Source organism: Takifugu flavidus, chromosome 12, assembly GCF_003711565.1.
Source record: "Takifugu flavidus isolate HTHZ2018 chromosome 12, ASM371156v2, whole genome shotgun sequence".
Classification (NCBI taxonomy): Eukaryota; Metazoa; Chordata; class Actinopteri; order Tetraodontiformes; family Tetraodontidae; genus Takifugu; species Takifugu flavidus.
The window spans coordinates 13,075,612-13,087,681 of NC_079531.1; the positions used below are offsets into that span (position 1 = coordinate 13,075,612).

General features: G+C 44.3%; 1 long non-coding RNA gene across 1 annotated transcript; it reads right to left on the minus strand.

Annotated features, from left to right (window-relative positions):
* Positions 1-6,793: 6,793 nt before the first annotated feature.
* Positions 6,794-8,668, minus strand: LOC130535497 (uncharacterized). The gene is made up of 2 exons (XR_008953149.1): positions 8,534-8,668; positions 6,794-8,450 (listed from the first exon to the last, which is right to left on the minus strand). It is a non-coding gene; the product is annotated as an uncharacterized LOC130535497 (long non-coding RNA).
* Positions 8,669-12,070: the final 3,402 nt, after the last annotated feature.

Genomic DNA, 12,070 nt, shown 5'->3' on the forward strand with positions numbered 1-12,070 from the left:
GGAGCCCTTAAGGCCCCTGCAGGCACTACACCATTACCAAATCATCCATTTCACACAGTTTTTCTAGATTTTATTCAGCTAACACCATGTGAAGGTAAACAATATTGTCTAGTAGTGGTAGATGGATTTACTAGATGGGTATAATTTTCAGCAACGGCTGAACCCCGTCGGAACCTGTGAAGGAGAGCTAAAAGGAAATGAAGTCGCTCTTCCTGATTGTGGTGAGTGCTGTGGCGGTGGGACTCGTGAGTGACGGCTCGTGGGATCAGCTGTTACAAGTACTTTGCTGCAGGTGGAAGAACGATCTTTACTGGACGACGATGAAGAGGAATCAGAAGAAGAATGGATAAATGTGATGCAAGATGTAAAATAACTGTTTAAGATGCCTTAAGCTGTACCCATGTTGAACTGAAAGAAATGTGTTTCTAGGAAAATGAAGTAATGCATTAAAATTTCATGAAAATGTGAACATGTAATATTGATGATGAGAATCTAGACGCATTTAACGATAAACAGGAGAGAAATGTGAGAACAATTATTGTCATTACTATTATCGTCCAAATGCTATGATGTGTAGATTTTAAGTGTTTGAGGAATGCTGTTCAGAAAAAGGAATGTGTGAATGTTTAAACTAAGTGCTGGAGCTGTTTACAAAACCAGCACTTAGAGGTATCCTGTTCGTTAAGATAAGGAAGTCGTAAAGATGGGAAAAGTAGTTAGGAGACAAGGAGTCATGAGGTCCAAGCAGATTTGACAGAGCAAGCTTGAACTGCTGCTCAGCTCTCCCTTGCAAGGACTCCAGTTGTTTGAGTAAAGAACAGCGTGGGTGACAAACTTCACCCTCACATGTCCCACCCTGTGTGTGTTCAGTGTGTGAAATGTTTAGTTACTACTCTGCCTCCTTTAGTGAAGGGAATAGGTGCAAAAAGTGTAGTTTATTAATCTCTCTGTAGGCAAGACTTAGTGAGCTTGAGACGCGGTTCCACAGCTTGGAGTTGTCTGAAGTTGCATCAGGTAGCCAGGAGAAGGTACCTGCTGCGGAGCAGCTAGCGGTCCCCCGGCAGCAGCCGAGCAGCTGGCTAGCCAGGGCAGCCGGGTGACGGTTCGCAGGAAGCGTAGCCCAAACGAAAGGCCCATGGTGCACCACCAACCACTTCCCGTGGCTAATCGTATTTCCCCACTCGGCGACACACCCGCTGAGAAACCAACCCTGGTAATTGGCAACTCTGTTTTGCGCTACGTGCAGCCAACTCCAGCGACCATAGTTAAGTGCATTCAGAGGGCCAGAGCGGGACACATAGAAGCCAATCTAAAGCTGCTGGTGAGAAGTAAACGCAAATTTAGTAAAGTTATTATTCACGTCGGAGCAAACGACATCCTGCTTCGCCAGTCGGAAATCACCAAAATTAACATAGAGTTGGTGCGCAATTACGGAAAAAACGATGTCGGACTCCGTAGCATTCTCTTGTCCCCTCCCCAATCTGGCCAGTGATGAAATGTTTAGTCGCATGTCATCGCTTCGTTGCTGGTTGTCACGGTGGTGCCCCGAAAACCACGTGGCCTTTGTAGACAATTGGAGCAGTTTTTGGGGAAAACCTGGTCTGATTAGGAGAGACATGTCCATCCCACATGGGATGGTGCCTCTCTCATTTCTAGTAACTTGGCTAATTTTATTAGACCCAAAGTGACCTGACAAACCACGGTCCAGACCAGGATGCAAAGTTGTAGTCTTACACACCTCTCTGCTGCTTCCATAGAACCCTCATCCGCCAACAATAAGAAGCCTTGATCTAGTTCTGACTTATGGTGTTGAGGTAGAACATGTGTCAATGTTTCCTCAGAACCCACTCCTGTTAAGACCATTCTTGGATCACTTTTACATTTATGATCCCTGCATTGATCCCAGGACCACTGTGTGTTTCCCCAGGAATCAATCATTATAATCTTGGTACTGCCGAGGTCGACTCTATTGTTGAAAGTGCAGCAGCCTCACTGAGAATCACACTTGAGTCTGTTGCCCCCTGGAAAAAGAAGATACTAAATCAGAGGAGGTGTGCCCCCTGGTATAATTCACATATTAGGACCCTCAAGCAGAAAGTCCCTAGACTAGAAAGAAAGTGGTATTCCTGTAAAATCTATCATGTAGCTATCATGTAGCCTGGAAAGACTGTTTAGTAGTTTACAAAAAGGCCCTTCGTGAGGTCAGAACAGCTTTTCTTCTCTAATTGAAGAAAATAAGAACAACCCCAGGTTTCTTTTTAGCACTGTGGCCAAATTAACCAAGAGTCACAGTGTTTTAGATCCACGTATCCCTTCATCCCTTAGTGATGAAGACTTCATGAGCTTCTTCACTGATAAAGTTCTAGCTGTCAGAGAAAAAGCTAACCAGGCCATCCCAACAACTGGACCATCACCAGATGTGCAGACTGTGGAAACATACAGGATCTCCAACGAGCCCTTAAACTCCTTCAGTCCTATATATTTTTCTGAGGCGTCGTCACGAATTTAGAAATCCAAGACCACCACTTGTCTTTTAGATCTTATTCCAACACACCTGTTGAAGGATGTTTTACCAATGATAAGCAGATCTATCCTGGACCAGATCAACAGTTCTTTACTGACAGGTTATGTACCCGGTCCTACAAGGTCGCAGTGATTAAGCTGTTGCTTAAAAAAACATCACTAGATCCTGATGTATTAGCAAATTATAGGCCAATATCCAACCTCCTTTTTATCTCTAAAGTTCTTGAGAAGGTGCTGGTGACTCAGTTACTGGAGCACCTGCAGAGGAAGAGCCTGTTTGAGATGTTTCAGTCAGGCTTTAGAGCTCACCACAGCACAGAAACAGCACTTCTTAAAGTCACTAATGACCTTCTCATAGCTTCCGATCATGGACTGGTCTCTTTGCTGGTTCTGCTGGACCTCAGTGCTGCTTTTGATACAATTGATCACAGCATCCTGTTACATAGTCTGGAACATGTGATTGGGATTAAAGGGACAGCACTAGACTGGTTTAGATCATATTTATCTGATAGATACCAGTTTGCTCATGTCCATGGCGTCCCCTCAGTAGGGTTAGCCATGGAGTTCCACAAGGTTCCGTACTTGGACCAATTCTTTTCACTTTGTACATGCTTCCCTTAGGAAACATTATTGGGCAGCATGGGAAAAATTTTCATTGTTGTGCTGACACCACTCAGCTCTATTTATCCATGAAACCAGAGGAGACAGAACAGTTAGCGAAGCTCCAGACCTGTCTTAAAGACATAAAGTCTTGGATGTCTTCAAATTTCCTCCTCCTTAACTCAGGAACAACTGAGGTCATGGTGTTTGGTCCAGAACCACTCAGGGATAGATTAGATCACATGATCACTCCAGATGGTATCTCATTAACATCTAGTCTCTCTGTGAGGGATCTAGGAATAATTTTGATCAAAATCTCTACTTCAACTCACACATTAAAGTAGTCTCTAGAATTGTCTTTTTTCACCTGAGGAACATCACAAGGATCAGGAAGCTACTGACGCATCATGATGCTGAAAAGTTAGTTCATGCATTTGTGACTTCAAGGCTGGACTATTGTAATTCTTTACTATCAGGGTGTCCAAACAACTCTTTAAGAAGCCTCCAGGTGTTCTAAAATGCTGCAGCCAGAGTTCTGACAGGTATTGACAAAAGAGATCACATAACTCCTGTAATGGCGTCTCTTCATTGGCTGCCTGTTATATTTAGAATAATTTTTAAAACCCTTCTTTTGACCTACAAGGTCCTCAGAGACCTAGGTCCATCCTACCTGGAGGAGCTAGTGACACCTTACCAGCCCAATAGACCACTCCGCTCTCAGAATTCTGGTCTACTTGTGGTCCCCAGAGTCTCTAGAGGTAGAATGGGGGGCCGAGCATTTAGCTACCTGGCCCCCCTGCTGTGGAACCAGCTTCCTGTCCAGGTACGGGAGACTGACTCCATCTCTACTTTTAAGATTAGGCTTAAAACCTTCCTCTTTGAAAAAGCTTATCGTCACTGATTCTGTAGTTCCAGTTACTATCCTAGACAGACAAATTATCATACTTGGAGGGTCGTCTAATCATTAGGTTAACATCTTAGTTATGCTGCTAAAGGCCGAGGCTGCTGGGGTCCAGAAACATGATCACCTGACAGGCCTCTGTGAAAGTTGAATTTTTTAGGCAAACTCTGCACTACAGATATTCTGGGGTTGCAGACAAACCTGGAAATTGAGGAAGTAAGTTGAGAGACATAGATGGAACAAAGTAAGTTGAGAGACATAGATGGAACAAAGTAAGTTGAGAGACATATAGATGGAACAAAGTAAGTTGAGAGACATATAGATGGAACAAAGTAAGTTGAGAGACATAGCCATAGGAAAGACATAGGAAAGGCACAAAACGGATGACGGAGAACCACATGATTGCCAAGAATTAGCTGAACAAACTGCAAAAAGTAGAAGTGATTTAGATCAACCTTTAAAAACTGGAGCATTTTTGTTTGTAGACGGCTCAAAGAAAAATGAGCAACCTTAAAAAAAGACATCTATGTATGACCAGCAGGAAAACCTATCCTACCTATCTGTATAAATGGGCTGCTATATTGAGTCATGGTGTAACACATGTCTCAACAGGAGGGATGGTAGGACAGATACAGCAGCATTATACAACCTATTGATTTAATTCTTATTCAAATTTTTTTTGTTGAACATGTCTGACGTGTGCAAGACATAATTCACAGGGAAATCTGAGACCAAGGAGAGGAAAATTTCCTGCTCCCCAATATCCATTCCAAACTATAAATATGGACTTCATAGAATTAAATAAAAGTGAAGAAAAAATTTACTGTGATAATGGTACTCATTAGGCTTCTTCAAATGCATAAGAAGCCTTCTGGATAGAAGGCAAAACGTCTTCAAGAGAAGAAACCCAGTCCAGTTGACATAGAAAACTACCTTGGATGTGGAAATAGTCCCATCTTACAAGTTGCTGGGTGTTCAGCGGGACAATACATTAGAGTGGTCCACAAACACCGGTGTTGTTTACAAGAAGCCCATGAGCAGACTCTACTTCCTCAGGAGACTCAGGTCCTTCAGTGTTTGCAGCAGGATGCTCAACATGTTTTATCAGTCTGTCATGGCTAGTACCATCTTCTTTGCTGTAGTGTGCTGGGGAGCAGGCATTAAAGCAAAGGATGCCAACAGACTCAAACTCATTAAAAAGGCCGGGTCTGTTGCTGGCTGTAAACTTGCAAACTTGGATGAGGTAGTGAGGGACAGGATGGTGTTGAAAGTGCGGACAATCATGGACAATCCCTCCCAACCACTCCATAACACATTGGACAAACTGAGAAGCAGCTTCAGCAACAGACTCCTGCAGCCTCGCTGCTTTACGGAATGGTACAGGAATTTGTTCCTACTGTCTGCCATTTGACTCCATAATTCATTCTTCTCTGTCAGAGCTGTGCTCTCTTGACTGGATTTATGCATCAACTTAGGTGCCCTCCAAACCCATTCAATTACTGTCACAGCCCCATTTCCCCAGTCCCTCCTGTCCCTCTGCCCAGGTAATTTTCCACTACAGGTACAGGTTTGGGTATAGGGCTTTGTTTGTCGTCCAGTACACCAGAGGGTCCTGTGATCGTTCAAGTGGAGGGGCTGACAGATAACGCTGCACCTCCACTATGGCATCAGCGGTGGCATTCCTGGATGCTCTTGCTTCTTCAGCATCCCTGTCCAACACCTTCCACAGATCAATGACTTAAAATAAAACATTACATAAAGTTTAGTCCATACATGAATCAATGCAAATAAATCTATTGATCCAAATTCTATAATTTTTGTACCTTGGGAAGAAGCAGCTGGTTCTGGCTGTGCTGTTGAAGTGGATGGCGGGTCCTCTTCATTGGGTGCATTCTGCAACAATGCCGCACACTCCGATTTTAACTGGTGCACAGCTGACTCGGCATTTGAAGGGCTTTGGAATCCGAGTGTTTTAAATCTTGGGTCAAGTAATGACGATAAAGAGAAGATGCTTGTGGTTTCTATTCCACTGAGTTTATCATTCATAATTCTATTGAGGTTTATGCCAACGTCTTTTGCCATTTTGTTTGAGTTCTGTGCCATCAGCTCACTCAAAGCATGCTTTAGCATTTTTATCAGGGGTATTATTTTTGATCCCGACACCCTCTTTTCATGTGAGAGCTCTACGGTGGCAGCGAGAAAAGGTGACAATATCTTCATACACTCAGATGCACACTCAAAGTCGCTAAAAACGTCGCTAAAAACGCTACAACATATCATAGGTGCTATTCCATCTTGTGTCTACTTCAATTATTAGTTTTGTGACAGGACAGCCCATTTGCACCTGGATCTGCTGCAGCTTCTTTTTAGCGGTGGTGCTTGATTTAAAATAGGTGATCATCCGTTTTTTAACTTAACATATTATCTAGCCCAGGAGTAGCATCCATGGCCTTTTTGACAATTAAGTTTAGTGCGTGAGCCAGGCAGACGGCATGCCGCACCCGCAGAATATTTGCTGCAGCAATCATATTTGCTGCTGCATCAGTCACCAAGCACTTCACCTTCTCTTCAAGAGCCCATTCCCTTAAAAGCTCTCGAGCAGTTCCAGCGATGTTCTCTGCTGTGTGACTGATAGGAAAAGGCCGAACTCCCAACAGGGTGGTGGAGAGTTCACCTGCATGAAGAGCATGACGGGTGTTGGATTGCAATACCTCTCGTATATAGCTGTTAATCCGCGTGCTCTTTGAATGACGACTTCAAGAAGAAAAATGCCAATTTCAAAATGTATTTAACAATAGAACCAATTCGAGATACAAATATTACAGAGCTCCGGGCCAGTTCATAACCCTACAATAACAGAGTCCATTGCCAGGGCATGAAGTCTGACAACCTAACTATCCCTTGGCCCAGTCTTTTATAGTAACACACATGCAAATTCTCAATGTTCATACAATCCAATCCAGTTCCTCTGCTGGGATGACCTCGTCCTCTTCTTCCAGTCTCCTTTGGTGTTGATACAGTCCTTCTTCTCCATTATCTTCCCAGGTGGCCAGATCAAAGTTCCCATTCTTTATGCAAATAAGATCATCAACCCCACCCTGATGCCCCGTTTATGATGGGTGTTTAACACCCCCTGCCTGACTGACTCCTGAGATTACAATGGAACAACAACAACAATCCTGTGAAAGGAATGTCTCTAATCTTTGTTACATTTGGTAATCAGTCTACCATGCCTAACTTCTAAGAGAAGACAGGAACATATGGCAAAACACATAATACAAGATAAAGACAATTCTCATCACGGGTGACAGCGAGATACGCATCCATGTTGATGGAAGTCCACATATCTGCGGTCAAGCAGAATGTCAACATTCTGCAGGGCTGCCTTGGCCTTCTCCTTTCCTTCCACATACCTCCTCTCCACCATGGCTTTAACTGTCTGCCTTGATGGAAGGGTGTATGTGGGATCCAGTTTAGCCACCAAAGCACGGAAGCCAGGATCAGACACCACAGTGAAAGGCTGGGAATCTTTCACTATGAAATCCACTAGAGCTTCATCAAGCTCCTGCTTCCTGCTACATAAAATATGGAAGTTAGCAGAACAAGATTAATTTAGTTAATGAACTAATTTTATACACCCAAACCTGCGCAGTGTTGGATCGCAATACCTTTCAAGTGTAGCTGCTAATCCGTGTGTTCTTTGAATGAAGACTTCGAGAAGAAAAGTACCAATTTCAAAATGTATTTAACAATAGAACCAATTCGAGATACAAATATTACAGAGCTCCGGGCCAGTTCATAACCCTAGCAACAACAGAGTTAATTGTCAGGGCACGAAGTCTGACACCTAACTATCCCTTGGCCCAGTCTTTTATAGTAACACACATGCAAATTCACAATGTTCATGCAATCCAATCCAGATCCCCTGCTGGGATGACCTCGTCCTCTTCTTCCATTTGGTGTTGGTACAGTCCTTCTTTTCCATTATTTTCCCAGGTGGCCAGATCAAAGTTCCCGTTCTTCATGCAAATACGATCAACCCCAGCCTGATATCCCATTTACAATGATTGTTTAACACCCCCTGCCTGACTGGTTCCTGAGATTACAGTGGAACAAACAACAATCCTGTGAATGGAATGTCTCTGTTCTTTATTACATTTGCTAATGAGTCTACCTTGCCTAACTTCTAAGAGAAGACAGGAACATATGGTGAAACACATAACAACAAAATAAAGACAATTCTCAACAGCAGTAAAGTTTAAAAGTTACTCTTTAATATTGCCTGGAACAGCACCCACTCACCTGGTGGAAACGTCATCACAGCAGCACCACCAGCTTCATTCTCATGTTTGGCTCAGTAATGCCTCATCATTGATGACGTGTTATTATTATACGCCAGATGTTGGGAACAAAGCAAACACTTCACCTGCAAATTAAAAATGAGATGTGTGTGGTTTGTTATTTGTTACTGTATGAATAAGAGTTGAAAAATACGTTTGTAACACTTACCTTGTTTGGCGGCACCATTTCAAAGTGATCCCAGACTTGAGATCTCTTCCTGGTTGGTTCCATTGCAAAGCAATAAGAAAGCAAACCGAAAGCAATACAAACGCTAATCAAATCAGTCCAAAAAGGTATCGACCAGATAGGCAACGTATTGCGCTGTTTCATCCATTTTTAAACACAACTGAAATCCGGAACATCACTACCTGCCTGTCTTCGTTCTGCCTGCCTCGCCTATTCCCCGGACAACCTATCTGCTTTCTGCCCCTCACTACGACTTCTGCCTCAGCGTTTCTGGTTCCTGTTGTGAGAAGAATTATTGTTGTTATTACTATTATCGTTTCAATGCTATAGTAAGTATAGTAAGTAGATTTAGAATGTTTAATCAAAAGGAATGTATGAGTGTTTGAATCAAGTATTGAAGCTGTTATGTACCCAGCACTGGGAGGTACCATGTTCAAGGACACAAGGAAGTCGTAGAGATAGGAGGAGAAGGAATCATGAGGTCAGATTGACACAAATCTTGTGTGCACCAAATAAAAGAGGAGAGCGAGCAGCAGACGGACGGAGTTGAGAGAGGAAGCTTGAACTGCTCGTCAGCTCTCCCTTGCAAGGCCTCCTGTTGTTTGCGTGGTTGATCTGAGTCTAGTGAACGAACAGCGCGGGTGACCAAACATCACCCTCACAAAAATTGGTCCTTCGAGCCCGATCCCAAGACCTGGAGAGGAGCGCCGTGGGACGACCGAACGCCGAAGTCTGCGCAGCCGGAGTCAAAAAGACGTCCGAAGTGAAAGACCTTTCATCACGAGTTGACGGAAGGCCGGTCTTCGTCCCTCCCAGGGCGACCATCTCCAGTGACGGGAAGAAGGCACTAAAACAACTCAGAGAGAAACCATAGCAACAACGGAGTGAGTATAAGACACAAAAAGCGCTACACAGAAAATACCGCGGTATTGCCTGCCTGGTCATCAGGAGAGAAGCAGAGGCAAGATACACCCGCCTCCTCCTGGTCACGTTCCAGTCTAGGGTATGGAATTGTGAACCAGGGAAAAGTGAAGGTGGCACGAGGAATAACGCCAGTACAATAAGTGAAATATAGATTTAATGGCAAAAGGTGGGGAGTAATACAAAAATAAGTGAGCACCTAAAGTATATAGGTCTAATCAATGGTTAAAGGCACGTTGCATGGCAAACATTCCAAAAATAGACGAAAGTGGCTTCTCCACAGAAGCAGGCGAACTGCAACCGACGGGCTGTGTGTCACAAAACGAAGTGGGAACTGGTAGCGCTGACGTGGCGAGTCACGGAACAGGACGAAAACGGAGCAAGAAGGAACTCGTTGGGTGGCACCCCAGGGTTTTTAAAAGGACGCCAATCACGAACCAGCCAATCACAGACCATGGCGCAGCACCTATTGAAACAGAGAAACACAAAACACGGGGCGGGACAAAACAGAACCAAACGCGCAAAGGTGCGCAGAGCGCATAGTAAAAGCAAACTAAACCACATAACTGGGATCGTAACACCCCCACCACCAAAAATCAACATATAATGTTGATCAACAAGTGCTCTCTCATCAGTATCTCTTAGCGTGACAAAGCATCAGCTAGAACGTTTTCTTTTCCTTTCTTATACCTTATCTCCAGGTTGAATCCTTGCAGATATAGGACCAGACATAAACGCATGAGACGCTGATTTGAATTTTTCATCCTGGATATAGGCAAAGGGGGTTATGGTCAGTGAAAACAACGACAGGCTTAGATGTGGAACCCACATACACCTCAAAATGTTGGAGTGCAAACAGTAAAGCTAAAGCCTCCTTCTCAATTGTGCTGTAGTTAAGCTGGTGCTTCAAAAACTTCTTCGAAAAATAACAAACGGGGTGATCAGTCCCACTAGTATCTTCCTGCATAAGGACAGCACCTGCACCAGTGCCGCTGGCATCAACCTCTAATTTGAAAGGCACATCAAAATTTGGAGACGCCAGTACGGGTGCACTACAAAGCAGCGCTTTAGCGTTCTGGAAAGCAGAGTCGCAATCGACTGACCAAACGAACGAGCAAGATTTCTTAAGCAGATTCGTTAGCGGTAGTATTACATCGGAAAAGTTGCGGCAGAAGCTACGATAATAGCCAATCATTCCTAGGAATCTACGAAGCTCTCGTCTACCAGACGGAATGGGGAAGTCCACGATAGCGGATACTTTAGCTTCCACTGGGCGCACTTGGCCTTGGCCAACCTGTTTCCCCAAATAGGTTACGGTTGCTTTGGCAAATTCACATTTAGCTAGGTTGAGGGTCAGAGACGCATCTCTCAAGCGCGTGAAAACCAAGTGAATGTTATCAATATGCTCAGACCAGGAGGATGAGTAAATGACCACATCATCCAAGTACGACTCGCAGTTTGGGACACCAGCGAGAACTTTATTCATAAGCCGTTGGAAGCTTGACGGGGCATTTTTAAGACCAAACGCCATAACCTTGTATTGTGCAAAGTTGTCAGGTGTAACGAAGGCAGAAATTTCGGAGGCTCTGGGCGTTAATCCCACTTGCCAATAGCCCTAGAGAAGATCTAACTTCGTAACGAAGTGGGCGGAGCCAACACGGTCGACACAATCCTCCATACGAGGTAAGGGGAAAGAGTCGGTTTTCGTTACAGCGTTTACTTTTCTGTAGTCTGTACAGAATCTAAACGTGCCATCTGGTTTGGGAACCAGGAGACACGGCGAACTCCACGCGCTAGCACTGGGCTCGGCCAGTCCATGATTGAGGAGATAGGCTACCTCCGATTGCATAATTGCTCTTTTAGTCGGATTGACACGATATGGGTGCTGTTTTATTGGTGCCTGGTCACCTACATCAATGTCGTGGTGAAGTACACTGGTTAATGTCGGAATGTCGGAAAACAAACCTGGAAACTCATTAATCAAGGCACATATATCATTAGATTGTTCCTCCCTTAAGTGCGACAAATTATTTCTCAGTTCCCGAAGCATTTCTGAATTTGGAAGCCTAGCAGAGGAGACTGGGACATCACGCAGGTTTAGGTCATCCTCCTCGGGAGAATAGACAGGTGGCGCTGTTACAACACTGGTGACGGCCACAGGGGTGATCTCTGCAGAGGCAACCTCTCGAGGCACATAGGCCTTAAGCATGTTAATGTGGCACAACCGGGTTTTTCGTTTTCGGTCAGGTGTCCTAATAACGTAGTTAGTCTCGCTCAGTTTAGACAAAACTTCGTAGGGACCCGAAAACTTTGCCTGTAACGCAGACCCCAATACTGGCAAAAGCACTAAAACTTTGTCACCAGCACTGAACGAACGTGCCTTGCAATGCCGGTCAAAGCGAGTTTTCATTTTGTCTTGAGCGGTGGCTAGGTTTACTCTAGCGATCTCACAGGCCTTATGTAAACGCTCTCGAAAAGAACTCACATAATCCAAAACATGAATATTCCGATCGGCCATATCAGCCTCACATTGTTCACGAAGCAATCTCAATGGACCGCGTACAGTGTGTCCAAAAACTAGGTCAGCCGGGCTAAAAC